Raw genomic sequence first — 11,562 nt, 5'->3', positions numbered from 1 at the left:
ATATTTTAATATTGTAATTTTTTGTGTTTTTTAAAATTGTGGGAGTATACAAATCGAACCATCCGATTTATGTTTAAAAAATTGAAAAAATTTAGAGTACATAAATCGGACCCTCTGATTTGTGATTAAAAAATTTAAAAAATTCAGAGTATACAAATCGAACCTTCCGATTATTGTAATTAGACCGTTCGATTACTCTCCCTCCCATCGGACCGTCCGATTTGCTTGACCCAATTATCATCCATTAAAACACTCTATATCCCCATAACTATGCCATACACCATTATTTACTCCATGTCAAAATTAAAAAAGTGGCAAGATTAATTATCCAATTCGATTCTTACCAATTTTAAAAGTAAATATTTTAATTTTTAAAAAAAATTAGTACACAGGTTAATTTTTAAAATTTTATTCCAACAAATAAATTAGTTTTTAATTTAGTTTTAGATAGAGTATTATTCCAATTAATCCCTAAAATTTTTAAAAATAAATATTTTAATTCTCAAAAAAATTAATATACAAATCAATTTTAATATTTTTTCTGTCAAAATTATTTACAAAAGATGAATTATATTCAAATATATGTATATTATTTTTGTTTATAAATTTTTGTCAAGTGGTATTAAAATATCTATCTGTATTTAAAGAATCTTTCATTTTGTCTACAAAAAGTGAAAAAAATAATTATGTCTTTTTTAGAATTTATAAATTTAAGGATTAAGTATGATTTTAGTCCCTAACGTAGGGGTCGAAAATTTTTTTCTTCTTCGGCCTTTTTTCGCCTATAAAATAGTCCCGAAAGTTCTAATTTGATTTAAAATTATCTTTTTTTATCAAATTTTAATTTTTATTCCAAAAATACCTCTAACTTAAAAAAAAAAAAAAGAAAACATTGAATAAGGGGGAAAGGGGGAAGGGATTCATGCTGGGGAAGGGAGTTGCTTTAGGGAAGAAGAGAGGGAAGGGAAGGGGAAGGGCCACCGTCGCTGCTCCTCGTCGATGCCGCTGCTCCTCGTCGTTCAGTCGCTGGACCTCACCGCTGCTCTTCTGGACTCGACGGAGATGCTCGATGGCAGTGGGTTCTGGTTCGAGGCAAGAACAGGGGAAGGTTTCTGTGGTTTTATGATGGTGAGTGGAGGAGAGGCCGACAGTGATGGTGGAGCTCAAATACGATGGCGCGAACTAGAGGTGAGCCGATGGAAAGAAGAGGGCTTCGCATTGTGACGGTAGCGCTAGGGTAGCGCAAAGAGAGAAGAAGAAAAGGGTGGCGGCACTGTGATGGCGGATCGGCCAAGGGACAGTGAACAGAGGAGAAGAGAAAAGAGGAGAGGAAGAAGAAAAGAGAAGGAGGGTGGTTCGGGTGGCTCACCGGCTTCTACTTCTACTTCTGCTTCCATTCTTCTTCTGCTTCTGCTTCTAATCTTCTTCTACTTCTGCTTTTATTATGTTGTTGACTTCTGGTTATTGTTGCTTCTGCTTCTGGTTATTGTTGCTTCTACTTCTGGTTAATTACATTGTTTTATTGTTGTTGTTGTTGTTGTTGTTCTGTTCCTACTTCTGTTCCTGCTCCTACTTCTGCTTTTGTTTGATTACATTGTTTCATTGTTTTATTATACAGATTTGTTGATCTATTATCTATTTTTTAATGTTTATTATATTGTTTCATTGTTGTTGTTTCTGCTTTTGCGTCTGGTTTTGATTCGACTTATGTTTCTACTTAATTTTGGAGAAGAAGGAGAAAGAATAGGGAAGAAAGGGAAGGGAAATTTTGGTCTGAATGACAGTTTTAAAACTAAGTTAAACATTCGAAACCATTTTATAGAAAAAAAAGTCAGGAATAAAAATTTTTTTCGTCTCCTACGTTAAAGACCAAAACCGTACTTAACTGTAAATTTAACTATAAAAAAAATTAAAATAGACCTAAAATAATTTTTAAATTTATACTGAGTAAAAATTCTTCATGATTCCTCTTACATCACCTTATCAATAAATCTTGAGCATTTGAGAAACTATAAAATTTACGAACCAATAAATTTACTATATGCCAATGTCAATTTTATTAAATTTGAATGACGATTTAAGAGAAAAAATTAATAAAACTTGTAGAATTAAAATTTTTTATTTTGCATTAAATTTTCTACACATGTATAATAAAAGAAGTCATTAATCTCCCTCTATATTCTCAAATCTATTTCTAATTAATATTACTTCTTTTTGTGCGCTTTTTTAATCTAATAATAAGCACATGCAATGTTGTTTTTTATTAGCATGAGTTGATTTCGCTTTTATAAGTTTGTTGCTGAAAAAAAGAAAAAAAAGTTTATTTTACTATCACTAGTATAAATTTGTTTTTCACAACTTAATTGAGCATGTGCACATAATTTCCGTTGATATCTTAAGATCAATCTATAATCTTTTTGGTCAAAATTTTTTTTGTTTATATAATAGAAAATATGAGATAGATAATAGGCATATATTTATAACACTTCCATTACAATGATTATATTCTCTTTTATTTTTTGGATCAACATTTTTTTTAATCATTTTTTAAAATTGAATTTTGTTTACTTTAATTGTATCTTTCCAACTAATAAAATAAATTTCAAGAAGGAACCTATTAGAAAATATATGATTATTAACATAGAAATAAAAATTATGTATATTTGATGCAATTTTCATATTAATTAATAAAAAGTAGTTATTTTATTGTCTATTGGCTCCATTAATGCAATTAATTGTTCATCTTTTCATATATTTCAGAAAACTTGAACTCTTTCTTCCTATAATTGATATTTGTCAGGAAAAATACGAGGAACCAATACTCTTATTATACAATGCATACAATGGAGGGTTTAATTGAAATTAAAATTAGATTATGTGTACTCAGGGTTTAATTGAAATTAATACTGAATTATAGTTACAATCATTAATTATGAAGATTTGTTAATTTGAATGGTTCAAAAAATTAGGATTCAGTTAAACCAAAACACAAACCATGATCTATTCTCTATGAACGTCGCCGACACAACCAAGAACATAACCCTTCTCGCCGACGTTACTATCTCATCTTCTCACTGGCTCGTGTGTTATCACTGGAAGTCGCTCCCGGAGACGTCGAAGTCCGTACCGGTGAACACCCAGAAGCACATTCCCAGCGTGTGGCTCCTTCCGGCGGCACCGCATCAAGTCCACCTGCCCAACCAGCCAGTGGTCTATTCGGTTTATTCATCGTGCAAGATTAAGGAGTTAATATTGTCTCTCCTTTGATACGTCCATCACCACTTGGTAGTTCGTAAATGGCGTGTAAGATCATGCAATCTCTGTGTCATGTTCCATCATTCATTCCTGACCACAATCCATCGAAACCACCAGAAGAAGCTCCAGAACATTTTGTTGTCGACGGTCAGCAGCCTAATAACGTGAGAATGGTTCGTTGAATTGTTCACCATAGATGCTTATTTATATAAGAGTTAGATGTTCATATTTACATGGAGGTATAATATCTTCAGAGATTAGAGTAAAGTAGTTAACAAAATAGTGCAAAATCCTATTAGTCTTAATAAAGAATGAGTTAGGTATCTATGCATGTAGGTGCATGTACTAGCATAAAGAAGCACTAGTTCTTCTGTATAAAACTAGAAAGTTCCTATTAACCAAGAGTGAGTTAGGTATTTATGCAAAATAGTTTATTTTATGTAAAAAAATATCATCTTTTATAATGTAAAAACAAGGCCACAAATGGCCAAAGAAGCATATACGAATGGTTAAATAACAGGTTCTCTTCCAACATATAATCATGATAATCAGTTGAATTATGGTTAATATCTTGCTTTAATCATCAGATTTAAAGAACTCAAAATTTCAAATCATGTTTTTATCAATTAAAAATAGATCACTTTTATGTAAATGCATTTGCAGAAACTATGAACTATTGCATAAGATTGTTAGAAATTATGTATGGAATACACATTTATGAAAAATCTGCTGATATATGGTCTATTAATTCCTAAAGTTCTTTTGCAACATTAGTATATATAAATTGCTACTTGCAAACTTAAAAGTGACCATCCAACATACTATTAAAGTGACCATCCAACATACTATTAAAGTAACCATCCAACAAATATCAACCCATTTTCAACAATGGTCAGTCTGGATACGTCACGTTGCATGCACATGGTCCACACGGAAAGGGACAAAAAGGATTTAAATTTGACTGCTTATAAACACGATCCCACACTCTTCCGACCTCTCCCGCGCCAAAATTAAAAAAACAAGCATATCAAGATCATAAACTAGCTACATACTCGACAGTCTCTGCGATAATAAACAGCAACCACTACTTTTTCACCAAGGGTCATCAGTGATTTAATCAGCAAAATATATTTAATTTCAAACATGCAACAGCGATTACCAATCCAAAAATGAACAACAAAACTCACTTACATTCGATGGTTATGATTCTTCTAGAGATGATGTTCTTTATGTTTCCGGTGAACGGTGTGTTGATGAGCAGGTAGGTGTTTTTTCCCGGGTCCCCTGCTCCGTTGATAGGAGAAGAAAGCGCCCACGCGATGGTAACTCTGATGCTGCTCGCTTCGTGGGTGAGCGCTCCTTGATTGCGTTCCTGGTCAGCGACGTCGCACACAGCGGCTCCGATGCAGAGACGGCGGGATGTTCAGGACCAAAAGGGCACCGTCCTTGATGCCAACGATGAGGATTACTGGGTTGATGGGTGCCCTTCCTCGGTTGCACAAGGGTTTGGGTGTGTGCAAAGATTGGGAGGGTTTGGGTTTGTGCCGTTAGTGGTGTGTTCAAAGATTGGGAGGGTTTGGGTGTGAGGGTTAGGGAAAAAACGCCGAAACAAAGGGGTTGAGTGATTTGGGAAAAAATTGTAAATATGAGAAATTAGGCGGTATGTTAAACTAAACAACCAAAATTGGATTAGGGTTATTAATTGATTAATTCTTTCTATTAATATTAATTGGACCTAATAAACAGCCCATTGTATATATTGTATACATATCTCATTGTTTCCCTAGCGGTGCTCTATTTGTTAATATGCTTTTAGTATATCTCAGTTAACCTTAATTAATACGTACCTCTTGAGTAAAACAAATGTTCAAGTTCTTTGTCTTTATCTCCTAACATATATTAGAAAGAATTCCCTCACCTATCTCTTGCTGAAATTGAAGATTACTTAGTCCACAAGGCACCTAGACAAGAGATCTAAAGAGAAAATATCAAACACAACAAGTTAAACATGGTTCTTCATGGCCAAAACTTTTATGAGGAGAGAATAACCACAATCCTTGATTTACTCTATGAAAATTGGTATGGATGTAAAGAGAAAAAAGAGAAGAACACTTTAATCGATTTAGATTTTTTGCAGGAGTTTTAGATTTCAAGAAAACTGAGTTTGAAGGCTAAGTGTTCATGAAAGTTTTTGTGGTTTTCTTTCATGAATTTTAGCCAACGAGAAAGAAGAAGGAAGCTGGTGATGTCAAATGAAGAGGAGGTTGTAGCATTAAGGTGTTTAGTCACCTAGTTTGTTAGTTAAAATATCTTTTAGGAGATCATTCCTAAAGCTAGATGTATTAGAACGAAAGTTCTGAAAACCGAACAGTAATCAAACCACTCTAACTACTGATTTACTGGTTTATTAGTTCAACCAATTCAACCGTGATTCAACTGAAATAACCATTTTATAATAAATAATAAATAAAATATAAATACTAAAACATAATTATAATTTATATACCAAAAAGAAGAATCGTTAATGCTGGCAAAAACCATACAGTTTTATGATGTGTCAATGCTTTGATCCCATTTTCAAATGCCTTCCAATTGAACTTATCCTCTACATCTAATTCCATGTAAAGTTTTTTTCACAGCAACAACCATACCTAAAGACAACTCAGCATTGTAAATGGATCCTTGCCCTCCAATGCTAATGAGATATTTGTCATCAAAATTATTAGCAGCTTTAATGATGATTTCAAATGCTATTTTTCCATCATGACTCCATATGGAAAATTGTTCTTCTGGTTGCATTTTTTTGAAACACCAGTCACACAAAGTGTTAGTGCTAATACTCCAAAGATAAGAAGCAAAACCAATAATATGACCTTGTGACTTTTTGCCGCTAACACTGCTTGGGGATGGCACCAAGCCAGTGACATTACCACACAAGCCTTTGTTAGTTTTCAATGATTCAATTCAGGGGCGAAGCTAGGTTGAAGTTGAGGGAGGGGTCAAAAATTAATCTTGTAATAAAAAAAGAGTAAAATAAAATTTTTAAGGGGGGGCTAAAATAAAATTTGTACACAATTTATAAGGAAAATTAAAATTTGGGAGGGGCCATTGCCCCCCTTTTGTTATATGTGGCTCCGCCCCTGATTCAATTAAAGCATGAAGAAAGACTCTGTTATTTGGAAGAGGCCCATCTAACTGGTTGTATGATATTTTGACAAAAGTTAAGCTTGACCTGCCATTAAAATTAGATTGAATTGTGCCAAAAAAATTGTTGTGAGAGAGATTTAACCACTGCAACTACTTCAATTGTCCAAGCACTCTTGGTATTATTCCATTCAACAAATTCCCACTAAGATCAAGAGAGTAGAGAGCTCTGATGAATTAAAGTCAAAGGGGATGCTTCCTTCTAGTTTGTTGTTGCTCAAGTTCAATTCCAACAAGTTAGGTAACTGAAAAACTTCACCAAAGTTCAAATCAACAATTACCAGAACTAAATCAATCAATTAATAGAACCATAGCATATCAGAATCAATATTCAAGACCATCAATAATTCTAAATTACAGTAATGACTAATGATAACAATAATTAAAGAAGAAAGATGAAAAATCATAGATTAACTAACCAATTAAAAGTTTAAAACAACAATTACAGTTAACAAAATAAAAAACTTCTAAAGGGAGCAGAGGTTATAGTATCGTTGTGAAAATCCAACTCGATCGGGCTTAGTCAAGGGGGAAGATGAATGTACATACCTGCTCAATCAATTAACGAACAGACTAGATCCTTCGAGACAGAGCACAGAGCGGGACAAGGAGCACGACAGTGGAGCTGACGCGGTGAAACAGAGGCGGCAGGGCGGGACAGTGGCTGCGCGATGGAGGAATAAGGCGAGATATGTTACAGCGGCGACGGTGGCTTCTAAGTTTGAACAACGGTGGAGACGACCGGCTTCGAGCAAGGCGGTGGCTTTGACGAGGTGGCTGGACGGAGCAGGTGTGAGAGTGAGGGAGGAGCTCGAGTTAGAGAGGAAGGAGGAGAAGTGTCGCGTGAGTTGGACAGGAAGCAGGCGTGGCAGAGTACTTCGTTTGGATTTTAGGGAAGAAGTTCATGTTCGCAGAGTTAGGATTTCCCACAATGAACGAAACGGTGCCATTTGGCGAAGATTTTTGAAAACCGGACGGGTTCCAGTTCAGTTTGACCGACCGGTTCTCAGCTTGTTTGACGGTTTAATACCGATTTTTGAATTTAGCTGTTATGGCTTCTAACCGAACCGTCTTGCTCACCGGTTCACGGTTTGAACCGATTTTTAGAACCTTGATTAGAGCACAAGTAATAATAATACATCTTGAGATAAATATATGAACTACTAGTATAAATGACATTAATAACATGATAATCATGAGGATATAAGATCTATGATAAAGCATTAGCATAAGTAAATTTATTAGAGAGTGCCAGTAGATTTTATATTCGGTTATTATATTATTATCATAATAAAATATTAACATAATAAAATATTATTTTCATAAAATATTATTATTTATTTTTTCTACGTATTTAAAATCGGCTTGTTAAACGGAGTCTAACCGTATATTCGAATTTTCGAAATTTCTAATTGAAGTGGTTTGAAAATGCAATTTTTCGCTAGTTTAATAGCTAATGACATGGCGAGGTGCTTGATGATGTAGTGTCTGTGCAGTAGAGGTGCCTGCTTCACTTAACTTTCAGAAAAATTCCGTTTCACTGAAAACTAGGTCGTTACATTCTACCCTCCGTAACAAAAATTTTACTCTCAAAATTTAACGTACGCATAAGAAGTTGTCGTAACATCCATCACAAATAAATTCATAGTGTAGTATTCACCTCGAATGAAATAACTAGGTCCGTTGGTATTACTAATAATCATAGTAAACACTCTTCCTTGGTGTTGGGAACCAGAAGACTCATCTAGCATCTTCTTTCGGCAGTGTCTTACCAGATGCCCTTCTTTTTTGTAGTAATAACATGCTTTTGTACCGTATTGATAAAGCCTGCAACCATGTTATTTTCCACACCTTGAGCATACCAAAATACATTGAGTTTGCTGAGGTCGACCTCCTTCCTGTCCCAGATTATAGTTATTGTTGTTGCTATTATTACAAGCAATGAAGTCACCATCCTATTGATTTTTATTTTGGCATTGAAATTGATAAATGGATTTAAAGTTGTGACCTTGAGGGGCTAGATCCTAAATAAAGTCTATTCTTGAGGCCCCCCTACAATTTGCTCGATTTATCGCCAGTTTCTTCAAACATTCTTTTACCAATTGACTTTTATTCACTAATTCAGCAAAGTTCCTTATGTCTAACAGGACAACAGAGTTTATCAGTTCTTCTCAGAGTCTCTCTTCAGACTTCAGACACTTTCATTCCTCAAAGTCTGTTGGGTTCCCTTGACAAAACTTGGAGAAATTACACAAGTCATCAAGTTTCCGAGTATTCAACAACCGACATACTTTCCTACCTCAACTACATTAGTTCGATCTCTTTGGCATCACTCACTGTCCTAGAAAAATATTTCTTATAGAATTCTTTCTTAAAAACTTACCAAGGAATCTCACCTTCATCTTGTTGCAGTAGTCGCTGTATCTCTTGCCACCAGTACTCAACCTTTCTTTCTAGCATGTAAGTTGCAAACTTCACATGCTGTTCTTCCAAAACATGTTGCACTCACAACGATTGTTCAATTCTTTGGAATCAGTTGTTAGCTTCAATTGCAACAATAGTCCCCTTGAACTTTAGCAGGTTCACTTTCAGAAAAGCAACAAGGGTCATAGGTCTATCAGGATGCACCAACTCAGCATCCCATTCACATTATTCTTTCCATTCCTGTTCCCATTCCTCACTCCCAGACAATCAATTGTCCTAGCAGTAGCAACTGCTGCCTCACGCACAACTTTAGCCATAGTGTTCATTATGTCCATAAAGATTTTTCTTCCATCGTCTAGTCGTCATCGGGAGTTGCTCCCCGAGCGTTCCGCCTCTGTGAACTCATCGTGGTCTTGTTCACACAAAACAAACATTATTAAGGTGATCAGTCTTAATACTTCAAGTTAAGTGTGAACATTCTCAAAATGAATAAACAAGGACAATCAACACATATCACAGGGATATCCTATCAACATGAGACACACAACAGATCATGCAATGAAACATAATTTAGTCCACTCCTGATGAGCGAAAATTGAAGCTCACAAATACCGACAAGTGTACCGGATCGCTCAAGTAATACCCCGGTGAGTAGATATCGTTCCCACAAGGATTAAAGGATTAAGCAAGAAAATATCATATTAAATACCTAATTAGATTAAAAGAACCTGGATTAAAGAGGGTAAGATTGAGTCTTGCTGAGAACTTTAAAACTTGAATGCTTGAATGCTTACGGACAGAGAATTTGAATGTTGATTTGAGAAAAGACAGTGATGGTGAGAGTCAAGAGTTTCAGAGATGTTTATGAACTTAGAGAAATCAAATCTTCTTTACTTGTCTTAATGTATGCAATGATCTTTCACGACAAATCTGAATTCTTTGGTTCCTCAGTTTCTCAATAAATCAATTAGTTATCAGCTAATTAATTAAATAGATTTAGCACAAAAATTGATTTAGATTCTAATAAAATTTAAAAATAATCCTTAGGTCGAATTATATGTCACGTATTCAAGTTAGTCCTATCCAGTTAAACCTTAGAAGAAAGCACAATTTTCAAAAGTTGTTCTAATCCGAATTATGTCACTTATTCAAAATTAGAGTGATTGAAAATCATGCATGTGTCGTACACTAATTGAACTACATTCTTAGCCGAATTCAAAGAGTCATGTGAAAGAGTTTTCAAACTTTAATTTAAATATCAAACTTTTTAATTATAATAAAAGAATTCAAAAGGAATTAGCATACCTTTCGATGATACTAATCCGAATGAAGAACAAATAACTTAATCATGAAATAGATCAATGCAAGAAAACATAAAAGAAAAGAAACAGAGCTTCTAACCCTTTGACAGAAGATTGATTACCCATAAAAAACGAAAAAAAAAACAATGAAATGAAACTAAGTGGAGGAACTAAATCTTCTTCTCTGTGAACAAAGTTCACTTATTTATATCCTAAATTCTAGAATTCAAATTCAAACTATCCTAATCGAGTTAAGTCTCAAAGTAGTCCCTGAACTTATACTCAAGCTTCAAAGTAATCCCTGAAGTTAATAATTACTCAAATTCGTCCTCAAACTTGTACTTCGGGATTCATAATAGTCCCCGAACTTGTACTTCGAGACTCATAATAGTCCTTCAAGTATTTTCCGTTAATCAGAACCTTAAAACGACGTCGTTTTGAACAAAAAAAAAATTTAAGAAAAGAAAAAGAAAAAAGAATGCGACGTCATTTTGAACAAAAAATAAAAAAAATGCGTACGCGCCGTTTTATATTAGAAAAAAAATCCCTTTTTCTTCTTCTTCAACTTTTCTTCTTCTTCTTCTTCAACTCTGTTTTTCTTCTTCTTCTTCAAAAGGTCACAAAAATAAAAATCAACATCACAAAATATCACAAAAAATCAGCATTAATCAGAAAAGTTCAATCAACTTAAATAACATGCATGAATCCACTTAAACAGCAACAAGCACAAAAAATAGCAACAATAAAAAAATCAGTTATAATTACAGAATGAAAAACAATTAAAATTAACCATTGTTGTTATATTAAAATAGGATCAACAGCAACAATCACCAGAACATTAAAGAACGATGATTGAATAACTAAAAAAAATTAAAGAACAAGAAATTACCATGACTAAAAGAAAGAATAATGCTAGAGGAGAGAAAAGGGAGATCGAGCGGAGGTAGAAGCTGGCAAGCAGCGGTAGCAGTGAAACAGAAGCCTGCGAAAGACAGCGTCGGCGAAGGTTGAGAAGAGCTCTTATGAGTGTGAAAGTATGGTTGGAAAAAGAGAAGACATCAGATTAGAAAGGAGAAAGGTAAGGGAAAGAATCTCAGGTTGGGGGAGTAGAAGAGGAAAGGGAAGGAGAAGGGCGTTGAGGAAGCAGAAGAAAAAGGGAAAGGGGAATGGTTGGAGAAGGAAAAAGGGACGGGTTGGAGATAAAAAAGGAAAAGGGAAAGGTTGGGAGAGGAAAAGGGGTTAGGGATAGGGAAGGAACAAACATATTGGGAAGTGGGAGCGGGGGGTGGGGGTTGGGTATGCTACGCGTTCTTTTTTTTTGAGATTGGGGGTTTTATGCCATGTTTCTTTTTTCTTTTTTTTTTAATTTTTTTATTCA

This window comes from Arachis hypogaea, chromosome 9 (assembly GCF_003086295.3).
Source record: "Arachis hypogaea cultivar Tifrunner chromosome 9, arahy.Tifrunner.gnm2.J5K5, whole genome shotgun sequence".
NCBI classification, from domain to species: Eukaryota; Viridiplantae; Streptophyta; class Magnoliopsida; order Fabales; family Fabaceae; genus Arachis; species Arachis hypogaea.
This window is presented reverse-complemented; position numbering follows the sequence as displayed.